The sequence below is a fragment of the Rhipicephalus sanguineus genome, chromosome 4, assembly GCF_013339695.2.
Source record: "Rhipicephalus sanguineus isolate Rsan-2018 chromosome 4, BIME_Rsan_1.4, whole genome shotgun sequence".
Taxonomy (NCBI): Eukaryota; Metazoa; Arthropoda; class Arachnida; order Ixodida; family Ixodidae; genus Rhipicephalus; species Rhipicephalus sanguineus.
The window spans coordinates 96,178,747-96,196,175 of NC_051179.1; the positions used below are offsets into that span (position 1 = coordinate 96,178,747).

At 47.7% G+C, this 17,429-nt stretch overlaps 1 protein-coding gene across 1 annotated transcript in view; it reads right to left on the reverse strand.

Moving 5' to 3' along the window:
* Positions 1 to 17,429, reverse strand: part of LOC119390458 (uncharacterized) — a 437,697-nt gene that overhangs the window by 129,384 nt on the left and 290,884 nt on the right. The gene's annotated exons all lie outside the window — the stretch shown is intronic.

Consider the following 17,429-nt stretch of genomic DNA (forward strand, 5'->3'; position numbering starts at 1 on the left):
CTTGCAGCTCACTTTAATGTTACATGTACGCTGTGAATTTTCATTGTTTAGAAAATCATTGCTTTAGAAAACATCTGGCGTCTTTCGTTAAGCAGCTGGCGTCTTTTCGTTTTGCTTTAGAAACATCTGGCGTTCTTTCGTTTTGCTTTTACAAAACATCTGGCGTCTTTCGTTGGTTTATTTCATCAATCAACGTCGCTTTGAACAAAATTTTTATTGTTTAATCACGCACAGGAGAAATCTCACCAGGCACTACCTTGGAGGTAAACAATGGCTGCTAATGGGAATGAGAGACAGAAGAAGTCGGCTTTTAGCTAACACTTACACTTCTACTTCTACTAACGTTTCCTGCTGGAACATGCCAATGGCTGCTAATGGGGAATGAGAGACAGAAGAATTCGGCTTTTAGTTAACGCGTACGCTGCGAATTTTTTATTGTTCAACAACGCACAGGAAAAATCTCCCACCGGCACCACCTTGGAGGTCAAAGCGTAAGACTGGTTACGCACTACGACTACTACGACTACGACTACGAGGAACGAACGGGTGCCGCCTTAAGGAGCTTCGCCCCTAAAAGTTCAGTTCTTTGTGCGGGTGCGCACCTCTGTGCGATTCAGTTCATCGATGAATTGTGCCGCCGCTCGCGCTGCGGCTTGAGCACTGCCCCTTCGCAAGAGCAAACGCGGTGGCAGGACCCGATCCATGCCGTGGGCGTCTGTTAGTCATACCGAATAACACGCGAACTCGGCTTCAAAGTTGTTGATTCTGAGAAGGCACCAGTTCAACTCGTGACTGTCACAGTGCTGCCGGTGTGACTGTCAAGCGTTTCATGCGGTGGACGATGAGTGGCAGCTTCCAGCTTATTACGTGGCTCAACATCAACTCAGTCTCCTCGGTCTGTAGTAGAATGGAAAGTTGGGCTAGTTGGTATGCACGCATGATTGATGCAGCGCTAAAGACGGAGACGAAAAGGAACATATAGTGCACAGGACGGGCGCTGTCTTGCAACTGAAAGATTTATTTCGAAAAACAAACCGAGAAAACCAAGAAGGGCATAGCAGACATGTGCATAAGACATGCCTTTTCGTCTCCGTCTTTAGCGCTGCATCAATTATGCTCCTCGGTCTGCTTCTGAGTGAACACCGCGTCAGCTCGGTATCAATTTTTATGGCATACATTAACTTGCTGTTAATAAGGAATGTCCTAATTAACATGGCATTGCATATAGTTTTCTTTAATATGGTTTAATTATCATGGCGTTAATCAGCTGAGACTGAATTAGCAAGGGCTTAGTTAGCATGAAGCTAATTAGCAATCACTTGATTAGCTTAGTCTTCATTACCGTCGCCTTAATTAGCGTGGCCTTAATTATATCGGCCTTACCCCCGTATTCAGAAACGCTCCTTCACTTGAACTTGACTTGCCACCGCCTTCAACGCGTATGTGCCAAGGCAGCAGAAACGCGTTTCGAACGCGCTGCCCAAGGCGATGGCAAGTCAAGTTCAAGTCGAGGAGCGTTTCTAAATACGGGGGTTAGCATGATATGCCTTCATTAGCGGGGTCTTTATGAGCATGGTCTGAATTGGCGTGTTCTTAGCAAGAGGTGGGTTAATAAGCTCGCTCTTAGCATTACTTGGCATAATTAGCTTGGTCGTACATGTCTTTGTTTGATTAGCTAGGTCTAGCGCCCAGCTAGTTAGATAATCAGCCGGCAGCACGTGTCCGGGGAGCGCGCAGAAGATCAAGAGGACGAAGAGAACGCGCACCAGCCGAGGAATGTGCTACAAGGTCATGGAAAAAAAAACCCAGGAGGGAGCGTCACGTGACATTTTTGAAGCCCAGCCAAAACAAATGAAACGGGGGCATGCTGGGAAATGAGCACCCTCACGTGATAGGCAAGCGGTGAGAGGGGGGAGAGGCGCCCGAGGAGGTTGGCTTGTGGACGCTAGACGCGCGCGCTCGTCTATTTTTTTTTCAGGAGCCCAGGAAAAAAAGGAAATGAAACAGGAGCATCATGGGAAATGAACTTCGAACGCGAGGAGCAAGCGGCTTCAGAGGAGGCTGGCTTGTGAACGCTAGGCGTGCTTTCTCCTATTTTTTTTCTTTTCTCCATGTACAAGGTGAGACCGATTATAATGATCATGGTGATGATACACGTGGTCTTGGCGATGAGCTCCGGTAACATGCTGTTAAAAGGCGCACAGGCGGAGATATTCTCGGAGGCCACGGTACTAACTATATTATAAATATTTAGTACAGGGATTAAATGTTTAAAATTAATTTAAACAACCCATACCTCTAAAAAATGCCAATAATAAATATTTCTGGCACTTTTCTTGCATGGGTGCACATCTGCACTCAGTCGCATGATAAAGAAATGAACGAAGATGTCACTGGTTTGAAGACGTCATCCATGTCGACCATCCTTGACGTGACGCCGCATTCCAGCGTACCGATTAGAGCGCGGCGAGCGCTGAGGCTTGGATTTGAGGTTTTCGTAATATTAGTACGTTCAAAAGGGGTGTTGCCAGAGCTCGGAGAAATTCCGAGTTTCGCCAAACTCGGCTATGCATGGCGCCCCTGCACACACCGCTCGACAGTCACTTGTAATCACACTCAAGCCTACTCACGTTCATATTGTCACAAGGTAGCAGTGGGCCAGTGGCACAAGGTAGTAGTGGGGCCCACTCTGGAAGAGGGACAACGACGAAGTGCTGAAGGGACAGGCTGAAGGGACGGGCTGTCCATCGAGTCCAGCAGCCGGTCGTTCGACGCTCTCGCAGCAGTGATTTTTCTGCCTGGTGGTTTGGTGCGATCTGTTGTCGGGGTGTCGGTCGCGTGTCGGGCGGCAGTGTATTTGTGAGTTTTCGTTCTATTTTTTCCCCTTTTTACTGACCTGATCGTACTGTGAGTACCTAATGTCTCTCTCCTCCCCTGGCCAGAGGTCTTTCCTCTGGACGGCCTCTCTTCCCAATGATGACATGCCTATAGAGCTTTTTTGCGCAGTGGTATTCACAGCGTGCCAGTAGCACTAGTGCCGACCAACGGGGGATTAATCCGTGTCAAAAACCCAAAGGTAATTCAGGAGGAGTTGCGGAAAGCTACCCCACACTACCAAAACATCACCGATGTCCGACAGTTTGGCAGGGGCGGAGTTCTGTGTTGCTCTCCGGACCAGGCCTGTGTTTCTGACCTCTTAAAGTGCTCAACGTTTGCATCCCATCCGGTGAGCCCATTTATTCCTGCTCATCTCGCTTGCGTTAAAGGCTTAGTCCGCGGAGTTGACTCGAGCCTGTGCGCTTCAGAGGTTTTGGAAATGTTTTCAGCGGCTGGGGCAACATCAGTGTACCGATGCTCTCGCGTCTCTGATAATCAGAGAGTCCCCACAGAGTCGGTCATTGTGACATTTGCAGGCATAAATAGGCCCACAGAGATTAAGGCATGGCCCTTAATTTATAGAGTTGAGGCACTTACTCCACGTCCACTGCAATGCGTTCAGTGTTGGCGTTATGGTCATACCATTAAGGGCTGCCCATCATCTCCTAGGTGCCGCATATGCGGAGAAGACCATGACACTAGAACATGTAATTCCCAAGCGAAAGATGCTGTCTTTGTCAAGGTTCGCACCCTGCTGATCATGCAAACTGCCTGGCGAGAGCTCAAGAGCTTCAAATTTTAGAAATCATAGACAGGCAGCGATGCTCACGCCGTGAAGCTCGGGCTATCGTATTAGAGAGATCCTGTGGATATGCTGAAGCTGCTGCTCGGCATTCTAAAGCCATGGATGCATCTATAGGGGAAGTCGTGGCAGCTGCTGTCGAAAAGGCTATGTCGAAAGCACTGAACACAATTTTTTCAAATCTTTCAGAGACAATCGGACAAGTTTTGTCGGCTCAGATGTCACAAATTTTGCAGGTTGCAGGGCGAGCATCTCCTGATACAGGTATTCATGTGGGCATAAATGAAAAAACCATCCATGAGGGCATAAATGAAAAAATCACGACAGAAACTGCGTCTGGCAGTTTTGCCTACACTGATCCTTCCACATTTAGTTTAGAACAGGAGGATGGTAATAACTCCGAGACCACTTCACAAAGTAGTGAAAGTATGGATTTGGACACTAGAGCCGCTAAACGTCGAGCTACCCCCCACTCCCCGAAATCTGTTCTTCTACATAGATTGAAGACAAAAAAATGTCAGGATAATAGTCCACTAACGAAGGATGATTTCTTGAAAGACAACATTCTTCAGAAAGCAGTTGAGACCGCCGGCCTACCTTCAACATAGGGTCATTAAAAGTACTTCAGTGGAATTGCCGCTCACTTCTTGCTGCAGCAACTGACCTGTTAAAACTTTGTGCAGAACTTACTCCTGATTTAATTCTATTGCAAGAAACCTGGTTATCTACAGAAAAAAGTTTTAATCTAAATAATTATCACTGTTTTCGGTTGGATCGCCCTTCTGGTAGAGGGGGCCTAGCGTTTTTCATCTCTACGAAATTTGGCCATAGAGCGAAAATTTCATATCGGTCAACGTCGGCAGAAAGTGAAATTTTGGCATTGGACGTAGCTATTCCTGGATATACACCATTTCTATAGTGAATGTTTATTTCCCTACAGGTGTTCTGAACACTACTTTACTTGATTCCGCAGTAGCCGTAATGTAGAAAGAATATAATCATAGCAGGAGATTTCAATTCACACCACATTTCGTGGGGTTACCGATCCGATGCGTGTGGTAAACGGTTGTTAGAATGGACCAGCTTGAATGACGTTCATTGCGCGAATTACAGAACTCCAACTTATGTATCTGGCCTATCAAGGTCTGTGATAGACTTGACCTTTTCAAGCTCGAGTTGCATATTTCGTCCTGGTCTGCCATCACATCGGCCACAAACAGTGATCACCTACCAATATTATTTGAAATAGTGTGCCCACTTACTTCGTTAACCAAACATGTTCGAAATTATGTTCATTACAGCAAATTTAAAGATTCACTACGATCAGGCTTAAATAAACAGACAGGATTAAGTGATCAGGTAAAGGCAATTCATTTATGTCAGCTATTAGGTGACAGTAGGAAAAAAGCCGAATTCAGAATGCAATCAACTAAAAATAGAACGCATTCACCATGGTGGAACACAGACTGTGATCGCGACTATAGGCGACGAAAGCAGCTTGGAAGAAGTTACTCTACAACCAGTGCCACGTAATTGGAAAGACTATAAATATACTGCTGCCACGTTTAAACAAACGGTTGAAAAGCAAAAGAAGATTATAACTCCAAACATTACAGCTATATGTCAGAGACCAAAAATAAGAAAGCACTCTTTAGGTTTCTGCGATGCAGAAAGATTGTTCCGCCACCAATAAATATAGAATCGGTTTGTTTATCACCCGCAGAATTGTTGCAGTCATTGGAGGCAATTGGGAAGGGATTGGAAGATCGCTTTGCATCGTTGTTACCCTATCATTTGTCAGTTACAGGAAAAGCTAATGAATATAAGGCAACCACATTAGAAGAGATATCAGAAATAGTAAAGTCACTGCCAGCTTCATCTCCAGGTCCTGACAATATAACTACAGGCATGATAAAATTTTGTTTGATTTGTCTCCCAGCGATATTCTTAACTTTATAAATTTTTCTATAGAAAACGCATGGATTCATCCCGAGTGGAAAGTCGCCAAAGTAATTCCACTACTTAAAAAACAGGGCGCTGGCTATGCAATCGACAATATTAGACCTATTTCGCTCACTTCAAACCTTGTAAAACTAATAGAGCGGGTTTTATATAGGCATATTGAAGAATGGGTAGAAGAAAATCACATATTGAGTGATTCCCAAATTGGATTCAGACCTGGGTGCTCTATATGGTGTGCACATGTTGATCTAGAAAGCAGAATTAAACTTGCTCGGCACAAAAAGCAGTACGCCGCACTGGTAACCTTAGATATTGCTAAGGCGTATGACAGTGTAGAGCACGCCATCTGATTAAATAAACTCCGAAATGTTAACGTTTCCTGAGTATATAATTGCATGGATACAAAATTTTTTAAGCGGACGCACATTTTATTGCTCGCAGAACGGTTTATCTTCTAAACACTACAAACAAACAAGGGGAGTTCCTCAAGGATCGGTTCTCTCGCCTATTTTATTTAATATATTACTAAGCTCTATTCCTTCTCACAATGACGTGCAAGTGTATGTATACGCGGACGACATGCATTCTTTTCAGCTTCTAATGATATACACTTGCTATATAATATTCTACAATCATATATGAATGAGATTGAAGTATGGCTTAGTGACCTGCACATGTCTCTTAATGTTAACAAGAGTGCTCTTCTCACGTTCCCGTTGACAGCTCCTGTGCGAATCGCACTGATGTATGGGCAGGATTTTATTCCACAGGTAGATTCATTAAAATATTTAGGCATAGTATACACTACCAATCTTAATTGGAGCCCACATATTGAATATATTGCATCCAAAGGATTACGTGCACTTGGTTTGTTAGGCGAATCAGCGGCGTCCGTTTTGGAATGCGTAGAAAAACATTGTTAATGATATATAGCATGTACATCCGACCAATATTAGAGTTTGGATGTGTGTTATTCTGTGGGGGACCCGCTATAAATTACGCCCTCTCCTAACTATAGAACGTGAGGCATTACGGATATGTTTAGGTCTTCCTAAGTTTGTAGCTAATAATATCCTTTACCATGAAACATACCTGCCGTCTCTGCAAACTAGGTTTTCGTATTCTAACAGTCCAGACATTTCTAAACATCTATGCCTCCCCACAGAGACGCTCGCAATATATATTTCTTTGCGAACCGTCCAGATTTTTGATTGTGAGTGGTCTCGGTTACATCGCCCTCAAATAATTTTCGTACAGCAGCTGTTGGAGCCGTTACAAGTAACAATGCGCGAAATAAGTTTCCCAAGTGTACTCAATCATAAAACAATAATAGAATTTGATGATATATTTCCAAAAAATGCTAAACTATTGCCTATTAGATATTTAAACGGCTTGTTGAGCGACCACCTTAAGAGTCTACGGATAAGTTCAGTCATAGCCACAGATGCCTCCGTTGCAGATGAGAAGGCAGGAGTGGGCATTTATTCAACAGCTTTAAACTGGTCCTTTTCTCTTCGACTGCCCGATTTACGCCAATATTCCAGGCAGAATTAATGGCAATTATTCTGGCATTGCGCAAACTCCCAGCATCTATTTCTTCAGTGGTTATATTGACCGACTCTTTGTCAGTTTGCACTGCTTTGACAGTACCAAAGTCATCGAGCTGCCTTTCAGAATTATATACATATATGCCCAATCATGTACGTATTGTCCGTTTGGTTTGGGTACCAGGTCATACTGGAATAACTCTAAATGAAGCAGCGGACACATTGGCGGCGGCATCAATTCAGGGCCCGGTCTTGAAGGTTCTAAGACCCTCCTCCCAAAATACTATCGCACGATTTCGATATTTTTGTATTCGAGAGGAACACACACGATCTTCTGTTCTAAACGGGGCAGACTTTCAGCACCTTAGGTTTCCATGGCATAGTTCATGGTGTGGCACAAGACAATTAGAAGTTACGTTAACTAGATTGCGATGCAGAATTCCCTCTTTAAATTTTTACTTACACAGGCCTGGTTTTGTTCCTTCCCCTCAATGTTGTTATTGTTCGCAAGCAGAAACCATAGAGCATTTTTTCACAGAATGTCGCAGATATCAACATCTAAGGCAAAGATTTCTTGAACCTCCTTCCGAAAACTTGGGCTTGAGCTTTCCGTAACGGCATTACTCTCCCTGGGGGCGTCGGCACTGGGTCACTGCAACAGGGACATATGTGAGGCAGTAATTAACTATATAAACGAATCAAAAAGACTGCCATGCTAATATTTCTAGTACACACCGGTGATTTATTTATTTCATTTATCGTTCATTATTTATTTAATGCTTTTATTTAACTAACTCTTTCTCTTCCATTTCTTTTTTCTATCTCTTAGCTTTCAATTGGGAAACCGCGAACACAAATAACATTTTCGCTTACCTAAAATTATCTCTTGAGAATTATCCTTTTTTTTTTCTCCCCCCCCCCTTTTTTTTTTTTCACTCACACATCCCTACTGCCGCACGATTCGTGGCCGATCCCCCGTGGTGGGTTGTGCCATTCCTCTAGGATCAACCAACCAACCAACCGGTCCGCCATTGTCTCAGCGTCTATTCTGCTTGTATATATTTGTAAATATACGTTTTCTCGTAACATTATTGGTGGAGGTGCTGGGTACGCCTGCCTGCCTGCGTTTCCTCTCGGAAAACCAACACGGAACTTCGGAGCGGTCGTCGCCTCCCTTTTCCTGCAATGACTGACCGAGGATCGCCGGCGCAGCAGCAGCAGCAGCAGCCCCATGTGGTTCTCCTGCCTCCTCGAGACCCAGGAACCTTTTCGGGCACTGACAAAGACGAGGTGAATGTGGAGGATTGGGTCGCATTGTACGAGCGCGTCAGCGAGTATTACAGGTGGGACCCCACGTTGATGCTCGCCAACGTGGTCTTCTACCTCAGGGAGACCGCACTCGTTTGGTACGAGACGCACGAGTCGGAATTAACCACCTGGGACACCTGCAAGTCGAAGCTCATCGAGTTGTTCAGCAGGCCATTTGGTCGCCAGCAGGCCGCAAGAAAAGATCTCGAGTCCCGCGTTCAGACGTCGACAGAGTCTTACGTCTGCTACATACAGGACGTACTGGGTCTTTGTCGAAAGGCTGACGTGAACATGACGGAGGCTGACAAGATTGCGCATATATTGAAGGGGATTGCCGACGACGCGTTCAATCTACTGATCGTGAAGGATTGCACCACCGTCAACGCCGTGGTCAAGGAATGTCAGCGTTTTGAGCAGGCCAAGAGTCGTCGCATCAGCCGCCAGTTCGTACGACTACCTAATACTGCAGCCACATCGACCTGCCAAGACCCCCCCACGTTCACGCAGGCTGCGTCGTCAGAAAATGTCACCCGCATCGTCCGTCGTGAACTGGAAGCAATGGTTCCTGCTGACGTTCCACAGGCTAACGCGTCCACCGTATCGCTCATACAAGCAGTCGTACGCCAAGAGATTGCGAATCTCGGCATAGCACCTGTTTGCTCTATTCGCACCCCCGAGAGCACTCCTGCCGTCGTAAACCAGATCCCAGTGTACCCTTCACGCTACCGAAACCCTGCTGAATGGAGGACAACTGATGATCGGCCAATCTGCTTTCACTGCTCTCGCGTAGGACACATTGCGCGCCACTGTCGCAATCGGTGGTCGTCGACTTCCTGGAACACCGGGACATGGCGTCGATCTGAAGGCAACTCGCGCAGGTTTTCTCCTCGTTCCGATCTCCAGGCTACTGATGTCCACGTTCCAAGCAGAAGGTTCAGCCGATCCCCGTCACCCCAAGGCCGTCGATCTCTATCGCCGCTTGTTCGTCGATCAACGTCCCCTACGCGGCCTGGCCCCTCGACCTCGGGAAACTAGTCCATGCAGCTCCCGGAGGTGAGGCTGCAACAACGACCCGGACTTCAAATCCTCTGTTGACGATTCCTACGCGCCGAAACATTTTAGAAATCTTGGTGGATAACGTTACCGTTACAGCCCTAATAGACACTGGTGCACATATTTCAGTGATGAGTGCTGCTCTCCGGGAAAAACTGCGCAAAGTGCTCACGCCTCCTGTTCAGTGTGCAGTAATAGTTGCCGATGGGAGCACATCTACAGTTCTTGGTATGTGCACCTCTCGCGTGTGTATTGCTGGCCGTCAGACCATCGTATTGTTCACCGTGCTTGCGCAGTGCCCACATGACGTGATCCTCGGTCTCGACTTTCTTTCGACGCACTCCGCTCTTATCGACTGCTCGACGGGCCTTCTTCAGCTGGAACTCCCTCTAGACGCCTACGTTGACCATGACGCTCCCAGTCGCTTATGTGCCATGGAGTTTGTGCATCTTCCGCTTCAAGCCGCGACGTACGTCCAGCTTATCCTTGATCCACCTGTGCGCGATGGTGAATATGTTGTTTCACCAATTACCGACGTCGTCTTGAAGTATTCTGTCGTCGTACCGCACACTGTGGTCACAGTATGCCGCAACCAGACTTGTTTACCTCTCTTGAACTTCGGTCTAACCACCCATGTGCTGCCTGCAGGTATTACGCTCGGCGTCGTGTCGTCACTGCAAGATTGCCATATCTCTCAGTTATCAGCAGGTGTTCCTAGTCACCATGCCAACTCGCTCACTGCACTCGACCTTGCACGCACTGATATTGAGAAAATGATAGCGCCCGATCTTCCGCCCACTGAAGCACAAAACCTGCGTGGTCTATTGATATCCTATGCCGATATCTTCGATCTTGACAACCGCCCTTTAGGCCAGACATCGGTTGTGACCCACCACATCAACACCGGCGATGCCAACCCAATTCACCGGCGCCCTTACCGTGTGTACGCTGCCGAACGCGCTGTCATCCAGAAAGAAGTCGAAAAGATGCTCGCCAAAGGTGTCGTCGAACAATCGGCTAGTCCGTGGGCATCTCCTGTCGTGCTTGTAAAGAAGAAGGACAATACATGGCGATTTTGCGTTGACTACAGGCACTTCAACAAGGTCACTAAGAAGGACGTTTACCCCTTGCCACGCATCGATGACGCACTCGACTGCCTTCATGGCGCCAAGTTCTTCTCATCCATTGACCTTCGATCTGGTTATTGGCAGATCGCTGTTGATCCGCAAGACCGAGAAAAAACCGCATTTGTAACCCCAGATGGCCTGTACCAATTTAAGGTCATGCCGTTTGGGCTTTGCAATGCTCCCGCCACCTTCGAGCGGATGATGGATTCCCTTCTACGCGGCTTCAAGTGGTCAACATGCTTGTGCTACCTGGACGATGTCATCGTTTTTTCACCAACATTCGCAAGCCATATTGAGCGGCTCTCCACTATTCTCGAGGTATTCCGCAACGCTGGTCTACAGTTGAACTCCTCCAAATGCCGTTTTGGCCGTCTTGAAATAACTGTACTGGGTCACCTCGTTAACGCAGCTGGCGTCCAGCCTGATCCCGACAAAATTCGCGCAGTGACACAATTTCCCGTACCCTGTTCGGCTAAAGATGTCCGCAGCTTTCTCGGGTTGTGTTTCTATTTCCGCCGCTTCATCCGGAATTTTGCCGATATTGCGCGTCCTCTCACAGAACTACTCAAGAAAGACGTCAGCTTTACTTGGGGTTCACCTCAAGCTGCTGCGTTTTCGGCGCTCGTTACAGCCCTCACAACTACTCCAGTATTAGCCCACTTGATCCCACCGCCCCGACAGAGGTTCGCACCGACGCAAGTGGCCATGGGATTGGTGCTGTTCTCGCTCAGCGTCAACACGGACGAGACTGCGTCATCGCCTACGCCAGCCGACTGTTGTCCACGGCGGAGAAGAACTATTCAATCACCGAAAGAGAGTGCCTTGCTCTAGTTTGGGCAGTTGCTAAGTTTCGCCCATACCTGTACGGCCGCAGCTTTACTGTTGTAACTGACCATCACGCCCTGTGCTGGCTCTCTTCGCTCAAAGATCCCACGGGCCGCCTCGGTCGTTGGTCTCTCCGCCTTCAAGAATACACCTTCTCGGTGGTTTACAAATCCGGCCAACTCCATCAGGACGCCGATTGTCTGTCACGGTACCCAGTGGATCCACCCGACACCGCAGAGAGACCCGCTGAGTCTCGGGTATTCTCAATATCAGACTTCCTCGATATAGGTTGTGAGCAACGCCGCGACTCGGTTTTACGTCCCATCATTGACAGTCTGAGTTCCGGAACTCCAAGCAGTTCTCTAAACTTGTACTGCCTTCACGACGGTGTTCTATACCGCCACAATATGCGCCCCCACGGCCCTGAACGTCTTCTCGTCGTGCCTTCCCACTTGCGGGCAGATGTTCTTCGCCAGCTCCATGATGAACCTACCGCCGGTCACCTTGGAGTTACACGCACTTACGATCGCGTCCGGCGCCGTTTCTTCTGGCCAGGCCTCTATCGCTCCGTGCAAAAGTACGTCAGCAGCTGCGACCTCTGTCAACGTCGAAAACGACCAACAATGCTTCCAGCCGGCCACCTTCAGCCTATTGACATCCCCGCCGAACCATTCTACCGCGTCGGGCTCGACCTCCTCGGACCATTCCCCACTTCTGCATCCGGGAACAAGTGGGTCGCCGTAGCGACTGACTACGCCACACGTTACGCCATTACCCGCGCTCTTCCCACCAGCTGCGCAACTGATGTCGCCGACTTTCTACTGCATGACATCATCTTGCATCACGGTGCTCCACGCCAGCTTCTCACCGACCAAGGCCGATACTTCTTGTCCCGCGTCATCCAGGACATTGTTCGTTCCTGTTCTACAGACCACAAGTTCACAACGGCATACCACCCGCAAACTAATGGGCTTACGGAGCGCATGAACCGCACTCTCACCGACATGTTGTCGATGTACGCTTCTGCCGACCACCGCGACTGGGACGCAGCGTTACCCTACGTCACATTCGCTTACAACTCCTCCAGGCATGACACCACAGGTTATTCCCCGTTTTATCTTCTGTATGGACGTGAGCCATCCCTCCCTCTTGACACGCTGCTTCCCACTGGCTCGAACTCGCCTGTCACATACGTTCTCGATGCCATTGCCCGAGCCGACACAGCACGACAGATTGCCCGAGAGCGCCTCACAGCATCTCAGGCCGCTCAAAAAGACCTGTATGATCGCCGACACCGAGATGTCTCTTATGAACCCGGTTCACTTGTCCTGTTGTGGACCCCATGTCGTCGCATCGGTCTCTCAGAAAAGTTGTTATTTCGCTATGACGGACCATACAAAGTCCTGCGGAAGGTCACTGACCTCACATATGAAATACAGCGAGTCGCCGATTCAGTGCAGTCAACGCCAACGCCACCCACTGTTGTGCACGTCATAAGACTGAAACCATATGTGCCGTCCACCTCACTACTTCCGTGACCAGCGCCGGGTCGGCGCTTTTACGCCGCGGGGTAGTGTCACAAGGTAGCAGTGGGCCAGTGGCACAAGGTAGTAGTGGGGCCCACTCTGGAAGAGGGACAACGACGAAGTGCTGAAGGGACAGGCTCCGGTCCGCCATTGTCTCAGCGTCTATTTCTGCTTGTATATATTTGTAAATATACGTTTCTCGTAACATTATTCACACCCACTCCTGCCTCTCGGCTCTCACATACTCACATTCACGTCTTTCTCAGCGATGAGTACTCACTCACTTTCATACTCACGTCTACTCACTGTCCTCAACAGGGACTCATACGAACGCGCGGCCCTTTCAAATGAGTGTGAGTATACCGAGCTATAGTTTTTCGCCTGCTTAGAGGTAAAAGACATCTCTTTGCCATCGAATCGCTTGATGAAAATAATTTTCTTTTATCATAGGTGTGTGTTATTGAACTTGTATTCTCAGTATTAACCAACAGCAACTTCAGTCAAAGAAGAAACAGGGGCCTGTAGCCTTTGCTAATTGGAAGAAATTCACATCGAACAAGCACCTATCCTTAAGAAGGCAGTACTTCCTCAAATATATGTATGTAGGTCATGAGTACATATTAAGAGGCACGTTTGTCAGTTGCATTCAAGAAAGTTCTCCCTAAAGGACCACATGAAATGTTTTTCAGAGATTACAACTTGAGGTAGACATGAGTAAAGAGAGAGAGAAGCAAGAAAAGACAGGGAGGTTAGCCAGACGCATGTCCCGTTTGCTACCGTGCACTGGGGGAGAGGGATGAGGGGGCGAAAGGGAGACGGAGGAGGAGAAGAGAAGATGGATGGACACAATCACGAGCACACTTGGGATAGCACATTCAGTTTACAGGCGGTCGCTCAAATTTGTTGATTTCAGGTACTTCAGTAGCGGTTAGTTGCCTTCTGCGCTCTCGAAGCACATCTACAAGGCCACACCTGGAAGGCATCCGTAAAGTCCTCGACTGAAAGTTCTCTCAGGAACGTTCAACGTTGTAACATGCTTCTAACGCGATGGCGTTAAAGAGCTCGTTTCGCTGAAATTCCGGTGTCGGCGTCGGTGTCGCTGGTTGTGAGCGAAAAATTATCATCTTCTCGGTCACCGAAAAATCGAGAAAGATGCAAACAAAATAAATAATAAAAAGCTTCAATTAGACTGAGAATTGAGCCGTCTGCGTGGCAAGCAGATGTTCTATTACTGGGCCACCCGATTTCTTGAACCATCTACGAAAAAAAAAAACACTAGATGAATGTCACGTACTAGAAGAATGTCATTAACGCGTGTAATATTGCGTGGCAGAAGCGTATAAACGCGCCAGACGTCAAAATATGTGAAATTCTATAGCATGACGTCAAAATATGTGAAATGTTATAGCATGACCAACTCTTGATAAGGCACCGCTGCTTGCGTGGGTGATATGCAATAAAATGGACATGCAACGTCAGTAAAGTACATACATTCCTTCTAAGATTAGTTATACAAAGAAAAAAAGGTACGTTGGGCTAGCAATTAACGCCATAACGTAGAACAGGCCGTCAAACGGGCGCTGACCGAGGCGTCATTGGATCCTTGGTTGGCTTGGTCCGTGCATGCCCCTGAGGGAGCCTCTGGGTTCGTCAGCTGCTGCAGTGGGTGTCTTGCGATCGAATCTTGACTAGGTTGCTCCGGGCTCACGCCTAGAGTTGCTTCTGGGGTTGTTGACTTTGGCTGTGGTCGTCTTGCCGTGAGAAAAAGCCTGGCGTGGTAGCCCATCGCGGTACCTTGGTTTGCTTCAGACTTCGTGCAGGCGCTTCTCAGTTGGTGCATGTGTCGGTGCTCGCCGTTGTCCAGTTGGACCGTGTACGACACCGGGCCTTTGACCGCCACCACTTGGCCCACTTTCCACCTGGGACCTGGAGTGAAGCTTTTAGAGTAGACAACGTCACCGACACAGTACGTCTTCGTCTCGGGGCGGTGAAGCTCAGGCACGTGCTGTAGGTACAGATGAAGTCGATCCAGAGCAGTTGTCAGCCTTCGCCCATCATTTCTGCTGGCGATTTCCCTGTGACAGAATATGGCGTCGTGTGCTTTTTAAACAGGAACCACGAAATCTTGCACTGTGTTGATCCTTCCTGTTGCTTGTTTAAAGCGTCTTTGACTTGTCTTACCATCCTGTCGGCTCTGCCGTCACTGGCGGGATGATCAGGTGCTGTAAAAACAGTACGCACACCCTTATAGTGCAAAAAAGTTTGTAACTCAGTGCTTGTGAAAGCTGTTCCGTTATCAGAAAGAATAACGCGTGGCACACCATGTGTCGCAAACATTTTTCTTAAGCTTGTCACAATGACAGTAGCCTTCATTGGCGACATGGCTTCCACTTCTGCCCAGTTGCTGTAAGCATCTACCAGGATAAGGAATACATCTCTCTTCGATAAGGAATCAATGTGTAGACGACTCGAAGGTTGGTCTCGTTTGATCCAAAAATGAACCGGAACTTTCGGGTCGCATTTCCATTTGCTCTGACATGGCTGGTAATACCGCAGATACTCTTCAATTTCGTGGTCTCATTTTGGCCACCACACGAGCCCTCTAGATGCTGCTTTCATGGCACCTATCCCCGGGTGATTTGCGTGCAGGAGTAGGAGCACTCGTTGTCTTGCGGCTTCGGGAATGACCACGCGATTTCCCCACAGTATGCAATCCCAGTGCATCGACAACTTGGTTTTCCTCACATCGGGCGGTTTAAACGTGCTGTCTAGTTTTGTGAAAGGCCAACCGCTGAAGATCCAGTCCTTCACCTTGGCGAAGACGCTGTCTTTTTTATCAGCTTGGCGATATCTGGTGCCTGGAACGATGCACACTCGATAGCTTACAGTAGGAGCACGTCTCCAGGTGGCTGTGGTTTGTCCTAGTCCCCGGGGGCTGGCAATCGACTGAGTGCATCGGCGTTCGAGTTGTCCTCACCTCGCCTGTACTGGATGCGATAGTTATACGCTGAAAACAACAGAATCCATCGACTCATTCTGGGCGACAGTACTTCTGGTACTCCCTTGTCAGTGTTAAATAAACTCAAAAGCGATTTGTGATCTGCTCTCATCATGAATACTCACCCGACGATGTATTGATTACATCTTTTTACCTCGTAGACGGCCGCTAGACCCTCTTTGTCAATCTGGGTGTAGTTATGCCTACTTGCACCTAGAGTTCGCAAAGCATACGCTATGAGTTGCTGCCTCCCGTCGGCTGCTTTATGGGCGAGCACCGCGCCCGCCCCTACAGGGGATGCGTCGCAGCACAAAATCAAGGGAGGGTTCATGAGAAACAAGTACGGGATCGGAGCTCTTCAGCTTCTCGAACGCCCGTTCGTGCTCACCTTTTCACTTCCATTCGTGGTCATGGTCCAGGAGCCGATAGAGAGGTTCCGCCGCTTCGGTCCTGCCCTTGAGGAAATTGCTGTAGAAGTTCAGTAGGCCCAAAAAGGCTTGCATCTCCTTCTTTCTAGTGGGTGTCAGCGCTTGCTGGAGGGCGTCGTTTTGCTTCGACTCGGGTGTATTGCTGTGTTATCAATTCTGTATCAGGAATTCAATGCTCGCTTGGTTGAATTCGCACTTTTCCTTGTTAACTCTTAAGTGTGCTAATTGCAAACGTGAAACATAGCCTCCAGTCTTTCTGCGTGCTGTACCGCGATACGGCCGAAATCAAGATATCATCAAGATAAGCCTAACGCCAGGAATGCATGCCAACAGCGTGTCGATGTCTCGTTGAAGCACCCACGGGTCGACAGAAATTCGAAACGGCAGTCGCCTGACCTTGTGCAGCCCCTTTATTGTGTTAACTGTGAGCAACTCGGCCGACACATCATCCATACTAAGCCGTTGATATGCTTGAGCTAGGTCGAGCTTAGTAAATATCTTGCATGACCCAAGGGTCGAGACTACTTCCGCAGCAGTAGGCAAAGGACAACGCTAGTTTTAACTGCCTTGTTTACCGTGCTTCGGTAGTCATCGTAGAGACGTAAGGTTCCAAATTTTTAGGGGCGTAGCTCCTTTTAGTCTAACCTTGTCCATGTCACGCATAACCGCGGCGGTATCTCCCGAACAGAATAATAGATGGCGCTCTCCCATAGAGATGCATGCAAACTGCAGTTGGGTAACAATATACTAGATGGCGCTGTCCATAGAAATAGGAAAAATAATAAATAAAAATAAATAAGAATAACAATAAAAATAAAAAATAAATAAACAAAAATATAAAAAAATTACAAAATAGGAAATTAAAAAGAAAGAAAAACGCAAAAAGGAAAAATAATCAAAGCGGCGTATCACTTTGATTACTGCTGGGCGAAAACCACTGAATATTTCACGGTGTACATATGATTGCTTCAGGAGC